This window comes from Choristoneura fumiferana, chromosome 4 (assembly GCF_025370935.1).
Source record: "Choristoneura fumiferana chromosome 4, NRCan_CFum_1, whole genome shotgun sequence".
In the NCBI taxonomy this organism is placed as follows: Eukaryota; Metazoa; Arthropoda; class Insecta; order Lepidoptera; family Tortricidae; genus Choristoneura; species Choristoneura fumiferana.
The window spans coordinates 17,516,566-17,526,169 of NC_133475.1; positions in this window are offsets into that span (position 1 = coordinate 17,516,566).

Consider the following 9,604-nt stretch of genomic DNA (forward strand, 5'->3'; position numbering starts at 1 on the left):
GACGACGTCAGTTGTGTTCTAGGATGGCGTACATTGATAGCAGTTATTTAATTTGTATGAAAAAAATGAAAAATCAAAGACTCTATTACTTTTAAAAGTCGCTGAAGTAATGTTGTTCAGATTGACGAGGACGATCTATGTTTTAATTTTTTGCTCGTATTACAGGCCACACCCGTTATATACATACACTCGTAGGTATGTTACTAATGTTCGTATTTTTGATTAAATTGCGACTAATATCTTGAACTATTTTATGGTAAAACGTTTGATACTAAATGATGTTCAAAATTTTGAAGCCAAAGGTAACACAAGCTTTACAATGTAACCTTTGTGGAAGTTGTCAATTTCCAACTTCCGTGTAGAATAGAATTCATTGAATTTCGGAGAAAAGCTGCACAGGGTTTGATGTCAATCTGAGGGCACGGTAGTGAATCCGCTAACTAAGACGAAGAAATTATGCTGTAACTTTTCTCGAACCTAAACCTTCATAGCTTCATCCCAGACAGCTCCAGAAAGCCCAAATTTCTAGAATAAAGTGTAGTTAAGGCACTTATGAAATGCGCTAAGTTTCATTTATCTACCTTTTACACTTTAGATTTTATAGGCAACTAAAATACGACGATTTGGCCACTCACTCACTCATTAAAACCTCTACGGTATTGCCCGATATCCTAGAAAGATGAAATTAGATAACAGACATTAGGATTTATAATACCATGAACAGAAAATTTTACTATTTTTTTAATATTTTTTTTACTTTTTAATTTTTAATGTATTTCAATTAAACTTTTTATGTAATGTGCGAGGTCCGAATAAAATATTTCTGTCTTTCTTTCTTTCTTTCAAAATTAAATTAAAGGGTTAGCAAACTTGGGTCTTAGGGGCTCGGCTTTTCATGGAAATTGATAACTTTTTTACATCAAAAGCATTGTGAGCTTGTGAGTCTTGGCCGCCGATTTCACATGAAACGTTTTTGGCAAGATTGTAATTAACTTCAACTTATTGATCAATGTGCCAGTTTCAATTATTATTTGCTAACAGAATCAATTATAATTAGCAGGTTTATTAAAACACAATCAAATTGTTATTAAATTCGGCCGACGTAATCAATGGCAGGAAATGAGAACGAGTTTACTTACTTATTTAGTTAATAAAATTAAGTTTTATTCAAAATTTGATATTCACATTTACATACAAGCTTTTATTTTAGATGCGATGTTTGTTTATATGTATAAATAGCTCAAATTTTGCACGTCGAATTTCGCCCAGTAAAAGTAATCGAATTAAGTTAAATTTGGCACCGTAAAGTAAAAAAAAAGGTTTGTAAAAAAGGTTGCCTGGAAGATATCGCTCTTAAGCAATTAGGCCGCCTATTGTTTACCTCGTAGTTTTCTTTTTATGTACGTGTTTTCTGTGTCGCTTACTATTTCTCGTGTACAGCAAATGGTCATTGTATTGTATTGTATTGTTGGTTGGACAATATCGGAAATACAGTAAACAAAAAAATTACAAAAGCTTAAGGCTCAAACAGACTGCGTCATTTTAACGCTACACTTAATATGTACACGAAGTGTGTCACGTCCATTACAACCAACATATTATTATTTAGTTAATTCGAGTATTGAGTGTACCGTGTAAAGTATCGTACCTAGTCTAAACTTAACTGTTGGCTGCAGCTGAATATAAGCCCTATGGTTCCATACCTCAGCATTGTATCAACAATGTTGCAAATTTAGCAGCAATCTACAAGCTTTCTTTCAAAAATGAGTCACTTCAGGCCATATCCCAAAATACTTGTATAAATCGTGAAGGACTCCTTGGGTGAAAAAAAAATATCATGGGACACTTCACCCTAATTGACCTAGTCCCAAACTAAGTAAAGCTTTTACTATGGATACTAGGCAACGGATGCTTATATAAATAAATACATACTTAAATACATATTGAACATCCAAGACCCGAGAACAAACATTCGCATTATTAATACAAATATTATTATCATTATTATTGCAGATCATTTGGTGTAAGCTTAACTATGATGGATTAACATATTTTTGAGAATATCACTTTTTTGTGGTAGTCATCATCATCATCATCAGCCGCCGGACGACGCACTGCTGGACTGGACGAAGGCTCCCCCTTAGAACGCCACAATAAACGACAACTCGCCACTTGCATCCACCGGTTTCCCGCCACTCTCACGATGTCGGCAGTCCACCTGGTGGGAGGCCTGCCAACGCTTCGTCTTCCGGTTCGTGGTCGCCACTCGAGGACTTTTCTCCCCCAACGGTTAACGGTTAACGGTTTGTGGTAGTAAAGTAAATTAATTAAACTTTAACAATTTCCTTTGTTCCGCTGCAAGTTGTCTCGATAAAATGCAAGTCTTTGTTTCTTCAAACAGTCAAGCAGATTCTTTTGCATTTTTCGCTTCGAAGTCTTGTTGCTGCTATAGTGGCATTATCTTAACAACTTTTTAAAAACATATTCGTTGTAAATATGTATATATTTGAAGAAAAATAAATTAAACTGAGATTAATTAGTTGGTTTTAAAAAAGGCTGCGTCTATGAGATGAACAATCACGGCGCGAATTAGGGAATTAGCAAGATCTCAAGGGTGAAATGATCATTCTTGTAATTCTGGATTTTGATCAATGCAAAAGTTTGGATGTTTCTCACTTTAACAGGCAAAAATGTTTCAATAAATTTGGACAAAATTTGGCCCACGCATAGCCTATAACCTGAATTAACTAATTAGGTATTTTATTTTTAATTTTCAGTTATTTTTCTAATTAAACCTATATAAGTAGCAACTTTTACCTATAATTTTAAGTCTAATTTGAGGAATCTATAAATTTACATCGACTAGATACAGAAACTTTTTGAATTTAATCTTAAATCCAGGCAAAAACTTATGACAAAAATTTAACGAAACACCACACTGACCCCTTGCACGTAAAAATAGTTGATCAAAACAAAACCAACTACCGTAAACCATTTCGGTAAAAGATCGCAAAAGGCTGCGCAAATCTGCGGATGGCGGAAAATTGTCGAAATAGCCCTGCCCTGCCGTATAATCCCGGCTCAAAGGTCGTTGCAGTCATACAATGCATTATGCAGGAGGCTTTTCGACGCCTGCACTGAGGGGCTAAGTTAGGAGTCGGGGGATATTGAAGATTATAGCTACCGCTTTGTGAAGTTATAGGATCAACTGGAGTCAGATCATGGACGGATGTTTTGTTTATAGAAGTAATTTCAATCTACAAGCGACCCCTGGCTTCATATAGTGTGTAATGTATAAATTATCAAGAGTTTGATTAAAGCTGTAAGTATAGTAAGTGTTGGTTACTTATTACTGTCAACTGGAATAAGTACCCATGTTTTTTTTTGCTTCTAGTCGCTATCGTTCGGTGATTCGCGAAAGTCGCAGATTGCAAACGTTTAAATAATTTCATGTTGTTTCTAACGTTATTTAGTTGTTAAATTGGCTATTATTAACATGTGACCTTTGCATGTTTTATTCATGCTGTTTGTTTTGTAGATCGTCTCCTCTTCTATTTGACATTGTATATTTTGTAAGCCATCGTAAGTATTTTGTAGTGTAATAAGTCGGGTTACTAGTTCTTCGTAAGTATGTAATTTTGTTCATCTTGAAATGCGTTGTTCGTTTTAGTTAGTACACCGCGTAGGGTAGCACGCGCACGTTTTCCTTTCTTCAAATCAAACGACATCGTCGCCAATTTCTTAAGTAATTAAATTAATAAAATGTACATCTCCTTATTAGGATAAATATATATTTAGAATGACAGTCCAAGTCATCAACAACTGTAACTAAGAAACAATTCAAATCAAATATGTGACATTATGAATATTAATTTTAATTTTATAGTAAGGTTAAAAGTAAATCGTGTCGATGATGAAATATTTTTTATTTTATTTATCTAATACCTTTAAACGAGCAATTCTTGTATCCTCCAACGATTTCGATGAAATTTGGTATTTGGGGTTTTCGGGGATGACAAATCGATCTAGCTTGTCCTTATCTCTGGGGAAACGATTATTATCGAGTTTTAGCCCAAAAAACTGGGTCGCCCAGGTACTTTATTTAATATAATAAGGATTAAACATAACAGGTGAAGAACTCAAGGCCTTTTGCAATTTTTTTCTACATTTAAAACTATGCCAATGTGAAAAATAAATGACAAGTCACGTAATAACAATATGAATAAGAATATTTCTTATCAAAATTAAGTGAAATTAATTATGTGATATCATCGCTTTCTCTTCATACTTGAGGCGCAGTCCTCTGAAAAGACCTCTCTATGAAACAAATCGAAACAATTTTAAAGTTAAAACGTTTCAACGCTTTGTTCACTTTTATTTTTAGAGAAGTGAGTATTTTTAAATGCTTGTTTTAATATAAAATAAAATATCAAATCTTAAAGTAATTTAAGTTAAAGGCCGTTTTTAAGTAGGTAAATGTTAGTTTACACTAGTATATTTAAGGTAGATTAAAGGATGGGAGATACAAGATGTAACAAAAGAAAAGAGATGCATAAGAATCACGAATGTTTAGATTGATGCAGGAAAATTAGCTTAATTCCTCGGCTTTGCACTCGAACAAGGATAAAACAGGCTAGTTTCCGTGAGAATTTCGTAAAATCTAAAATAATTGGTAAACATGCACGTAACTACGTAGTCGTAGTATACCGGGTGTGGCCTGTAAATAAGAGAAAAATTTAAAATATAGATCGAGATCGTCCTCGTCAAACTGAACAACATTAGTTCAGCGTGTTTTAAAATAATGGAGGCTGAATTTTCCTGTTTTCATGCAAATTAAATACTGCTATCAATGTACGCCATCCTAGAACCCGACTGACGTCGCCTGTCACGCTACAAGCATCAGGAATTTTGCTTCACATTGCTTCCTCGAATAAACTTAAGTGTAATAAAAATTAAAAAACTAATTATTTTTAAGAGTCGCTGAACTAATGTTGTTCAGTTTGAGGATTATGATCTATGATTTAATTATTTGCTCATATCACAGGCCACACTCCGTATAGATGACAAAGTGAAGGCAACAAAAAGCACAATCAGAAAAAGCTGGTATTAAAGAATTTTTGTTACAAAAACGTTATTTATTTATTTCCTAGCGCACTAGAGGAAAATTTATGCGTACTCAAATTTCATGTTTCTTAGCTTCAGTGTTTAAGGCTGTGCGTATTTAGTCATTCAGTCAGTAACGTTACATTTTATAGGTATAAGTACAGTCAACGTCATAAATAAGTGATCACTTTTGTGCCTTGTCATCTTAACGTCATGTTTGAAAAGCCATACGAATGTGTAAAGACTGAAAGAGACAAGGTACAGAAATGATCACTTATTTATGACGTTGACTGTACCTACCTGAAATAGTTCAAGTAATGTTTTTTCCCCTTTAAACGAAAATACGTTAAAGTGATGGCTACAATAAAAAACTTACATTAGATACTGATACTTTTAGACATCCCAATTAAAGATAGTAAAACCCTCATTCCTAAACCAAATAGGCCTTCATTAATATTCATTTCGTTTTAATAATGATAATGATGCTAACCTTTACCGACTTTCCGTTTAGGTAAAAGGCTTAAGTGTCCAATATAAGTCAATTATAATGGGTTTCAAATGTCCACTTACCCCAATAAAGGAAAGGAAATAATTTAAAAGGAAATGGAAGCAAATTATTTTTAAGCAGAAATACTTCGCTTTCATAATTTTGTTCAGTAATGGTAGAGAGCGATAATTTAGAAGCGACTATTAAAGTGAAGTTGATAAAAATTAAATTTTGTTTTTATTTTTCATTAAAGATGGTAAACATATTTGGTTATTTAGGTTCTTTTGCTTTCATGTTTTGACCAATTTTCATTCGAATATTCTTTAGAAGATACTCATCATCATCATCATCATCCCAGCCTGTAAACGTCCCACTGCTGGGAACAGGCCTCCTCTCAGATCAAGAGGGCTTGGGCCATAGTTCCCACGCGGGCCCAGTGCGGATTGGGAACTTCGCACGCAACATTGAATTGCTTCGCAGGTTTGTGCAGGTTTCCTCACGATGTTTTCCTTCACCACAAAGCTCGTGGTAAATTTCAAATGTAATTCCGCACATGAATTTCGAAAAACTCAGATGTGCGAGACGGGGTTCGAACCCACGACCCTCTGCTTGAGAGGCGATAGGTCAAACCACTAGGCAACCACGGCTTCTACTTCTAGAAGATACTAATCAACATAAAAATGACACAAGTAAATAGGAAATAGTTGGATTACCAGAAACAGTTTTCAAAAGGTTCTAATTTATTTTTGTACGGACACTACTACCTATTAAGATTGGTTTTTTGGAATCTTTTTGTATTTTTTATTTCAATTCCAGGTCAAGACTGAATCACACATAATAATAAGTACACAAAAAACCAATCTTAATTTGATTGCTTAGAAACGATATCTCTTGTCCGGGTGAGCGGTTAGTTCCAAAGGAATGCCGAAAAAAGTTTGAGGGCTTACGGCATAGATGTCGCTAGCGTCGCTGCTTAAGTGACTAAGTAAGAAACACAAGCTGAGATATGAGGTGCATAGGGAAATTCGTGTCGGTATCGTTGACCATCAGTGGTGTAGCGGTATAGCACGCGGTATGGATTACCGAGGACCTGGGTTCGATTCCCAGTGATGGTCTTGACCGCTATGTGTGTGTGTCTGTGTATTTGAATGCGTTTGTATTTTCAACTACTACCTATGTCAATTATGGCTTGATTGAGAATTTTTTAAGAGTTTATTTTTATACTCGAGGTTCACAGTTCAGCAATGAAGAAGAAATCAGTTTGGGATTAGTTATTTCATTCACAAATATAAAGCCCATCAATGCAAATTCTTTTAATCATTGTTTCTATCTTAGCCTAAAAATCAACCAAAAACTTTATTAAAAACATGATTTTGTATTTATTAATGATCTTGACTATAATAACTCAATATAATAATGATAGAAAGCTACCATTATTTTAATGCGTAAAAGAGACGAAGTCATTGGCCGTGTTTAATTAAGGCCCCCGAATGTAAGTAAAATAAATCAAACGTGGCCTTCCCCGTTTTAACGTTATTTTACTTGTCCAGGGTGATGTGACGCAGAAGTGGAACACCATTCATTTCAAAGTTGAAGAAGCCGTTGTTGTATGGTAACGTTTAAATGAGCTCTTAAGTACCTGGTGATAAAGATTGCACATCGGTCTTCGGAAAAAGACAATTGGCTGTTGACGACGATTTCCGAACACTGACGGCCGTCATTTATTAAGTGACGTTTACATCAAATAAATACTGCACCTTTGTGGACTTAATTTGTTTACGTCAAATTAATGGCATGTTAACTTCGGATATATAGAGAGCTGATGCAACTACTAGAAAAAGGATAGTTCTCTCTTTTTAGGGTTTGGGAGTCAAAATGGCAAAAACGGAACCCTTATAGTTTCGCCATGTCTGTCTGTCTGTCTGTCCGTCCGCGGCTTTGCTCAGGGACTATCAATGTTAGAAAGCTGTAATTTTGTACGGATATATAAATAAGCTATGCCGACAAAATGATACAACTAAAAATTAAAAAAAAAAATATGGTACATCCCATAGACGAAAGTGGGGGCGATTTTTTTTTCTCATCCGACCGTATCGTGTGGGGTGTCGTAGGATAGGTCTTTTAAAATCATTACGGGTTTTCAAAAACGATTTTTTGTTTCAGTGATTTGTTTGCGAAATATCCAACTTTAAAGTGCAAATTTTCATTAAAATCGAGCGCCCCCCCCCCTGTAAAATCTAAACCGGTAGGTGGAAAAATTTGAAAAAATTCAGGATGGTAGTAAGTATATTAAACTTTCAAGGAAAACTATAACGGCTAAGTTTGCTTGAGAATTATTAGTAGTTTATGAGTAAATAGCAGCCTAAGGTATAGAATATACCTAAACTTGGAAGGTTCCGTATAAAATAGAAAAATATGACTTAATTATTTCGTTATGGCTACGGAACCCTATTTTGAGCGTATCCGACACGCTCTTGGCCGGTTTTTTTCCCTAAGATGCCATTGCACAATTTATAGTTTTGGGCGGTTTCAACAACTCTTTATTGTATATTTTCATCTGAATGCTTCCCTACTCTATTTATTGCACCTGTACAACGACTGACAATAAGTAGTGTGTGACAACGCTCTACGAAGCCGAAATTAGCCGAGTCTCTTTCCAAAGACCGTTGTGCAATCTTAATGGCCGGGTACTGTATTAGCCTTTGACCATTGTTTCGCTCGCTTTAGCCATTAAATCTGACTTAAATTGAAAATTCCGGGATTCTGAACGGCAATCTGAACTACGAGTATGTGAAACTTAGGATGGGCGTGTACAGTCAAGTGCAATGATATCGACACATCCAAAGTTACAAAAATATGTATACACGACCTTAATGTTAAGTGCATAAAGTCGTGTAGGTGTACATATTTTAGTAACTTTGGCCGTGTCTTTGCACCTGAATGTACCATAACAAATATAAAAAAGACTATGCCGAAAAATGTACTCAAAATCTACTATTTAGTACCTATTTCATCATCATGTCAGCCAAAAGACGTCCACTGCTGGACATAGGCCTCCCCCAAGGCTCTCCACTCAGACCGGTCTTGTGCTTTCCGCATACAACGCTATATTTAAACTTCATAGTTAAAATCAGTCAGTCTTAAAATCAAATCTTAAAATCAATCTTTTATCACAGAAACAATGTTTTATCTCATGCCACACGTTATTGTACTTTTGATGGAGCACTTCGTTCGCGTCTTAAAACATGCAGGAATTATCTTTATCATTTTGTATACATAATCATAAAACCCAATTATTTATATTATAAGCCATGAATCTCAATAACTACTACTCTACATAGGTACATAATATACATTCAAATTTTCATACATATATATTTATACACTATTTTTTGTATAATTTGTATTTTATAGCGCATTGGTGTTTCAACTATAATGGTGTAATTTTTTATTGACTGAGAAACAAGTGATAGCGAGATCTGATTAAAAAATGTGCTTTTCAAATTTTAAGTGTTGCCACAATCACTATTAAATAGTGATGTACTATAAATTTTATAGTCTGTGGTACAGTCAGCATCCAAAGTAGCTATACACTTTCGTACTTTGTCGTTTTACAGCCACGTACTAAACGCCATGCATGATTGTCAATGTGTCAATGCGACAGAATAAAAAAGTGATCCGCTGATTTTAATGCTGACGTATGACCCAATAATAGTACCTTTTCTGCCCTTAACTGCTCTGTGCCCGGCCCTTAAGACCAGCGCAATTTTTTCCACCTCACGAGAGTGATAAATGGTCTACGTGAAAAGGAGGATTCTTTTAGAACTTGCCCTATTCTTGAATATTCGCTCGACAAAAACTTGTATTATGTTTATTAAAGGACTGGATTTTCCTTTCCGACACTGCGCTGTCATCAGTATTGATTTTAAATTATTCGTAGGCAGTCATTGTTGTGACAAGCTGCCGTACAAAATTGGTATAAGATTTAAGTCAACACTTGTAGAATAAAACCTT